Genomic DNA, 1,448 nt, shown 5'->3' on the forward strand with positions numbered 1-1,448 from the left:
CTCTCTCTCTCTCTTTCTATCTCTCTCTCTCTCTTTCTCTCTCTCTCTCTCTCTCTCTCTCTCTCTCTCTTTCGTACGGCAAGCAGCATATTTGATTCCCAAAACTCAGTAAAGATACTATTAAAACCAGAAAATTGTAAGTAAATTTGTATTAATAACAACACTTAAATATATTGAATGAATGTGTTTAAAGCTAAGTGAAATTCTTCGTCCCATTTCACTGTTAATATTCATTAATTTGTCACCTGGCGATCGTAAAAAACGAGAAGGAAACGAAGAAATGTTGTCACTGAAAAATGCAAATTCTTTTAATGTAATTCTTCCTCGATATGCTTGCAAGGTTGTAGATTACAACTGTTTGATAACTTCGAGGGAAGAAATTGTGGAGGGAACTTAGATTATTCTTTCTTCAGCCGCTCCGACTTTGTTACCTCTCAAGTTCCGTAACTTAAATCTTTTCCACTTCCCTTTTTTTCTTTCCCTCTCCTGAATTCAAAAGCTTGAAACGGCAACATTGCGTAATCTACGTTCTCGAAAATGTATCTCTGCAGAATATCATTTAAAAATATAGATTTTAAGGATATCTATGAAGAAACAAAGTCGTGAGATAGCAGTATGATCGCCCCCCTCCCCCATTAAAAAAATTGTGATGTTATTTTATTAACGAGCGTATCTCTGCAAAATTCCAGGGGAAAAAAATGCATTTTTTAGAAAGTTTTGAAGAAACATACAACCAATCAGAGCTCAACTATCAAACTAATTTGGGAGCTCATAAGAAGTGATGGGCGATAAGATAAGGTCACTTGAGTAAGGAGTGACCATGCTTCTTTTCTCTTTTAAGAATGGTTTTCTTCCTTTTATATCTCTGAAGAATGGTTATACAGCTTCAATATGATTACCATTTTAATTTCATTCATATAAGTTACATAATCATGACAGCTATAAGACTTTGTCCTTTCTTTGGTCTCTAGATATCATTTAAAATTTTTAATTGTTGATATGACATAGTGTGTCACATGTGTTTGTATATTGTCTTTATTCTCCTTTTGGTTGAAAAATAAACAGGTTAATTAACAGAGTACAGTGTCTACAAGTTGATGAGTACCACATATTCCCCTCCATTTTCTTATTGCTATATATAGGTTGCCCCTGGGAGCTCCTCTATGCTGATGACCTTGCACTAATTGCGCAGTCACTATCAGAACTAGAGAAGTTTAAGGTGTGGAAGCAAGGACTAGAATCGAAGGGCCTTAGAGTCAACCTAGCAAAAACCAAAATCCTAATAAGTAGGAAGGTAGATAAAACACAAGCCCCTTCAGGTAGATGGCCCTGCTCAGTATGCAGTAAAGGAGTAGGTAGTAACTCTATAAGATGTACCCGGTGTAAGCTATGGACACATAAGAGGTGCAGCAATATCAAAGGCAGATTAACTACAAAGTTAGTCTTTG

The 1,448-nt window shown here is 35.8% G+C and overlaps 1 protein-coding gene across 8 annotated transcripts in view; it reads left to right on the forward strand.

Moving 5' to 3' along the window:
* LOC106876033 (polyadenylate-binding protein 4-like) overlaps positions 1-1,448 on the forward strand; it is a 12,287-nt gene that overhangs the window by 3,372 nt on the left and 7,467 nt on the right. The window contains exon 1 of one of the 8 annotated variants that reach the window (XM_014924443.2): positions 28-136. The exons of the other annotated variants lie outside the window; for them this stretch is intronic. The gene's annotated coding sequence lies outside the window, so the exon portion shown is untranslated. Of the gene's footprint in view, positions 1-27; positions 137-1,448 lie in introns of those variants that run through there. 8 annotated transcript variants of the gene reach the window in all.

This window comes from Octopus bimaculoides, chromosome 13, assembly GCF_001194135.2.
Source record: "Octopus bimaculoides isolate UCB-OBI-ISO-001 chromosome 13, ASM119413v2, whole genome shotgun sequence".
In the NCBI taxonomy this organism is placed as follows: domain Eukaryota; kingdom Metazoa; phylum Mollusca; class Cephalopoda; order Octopoda; family Octopodidae; genus Octopus; species Octopus bimaculoides.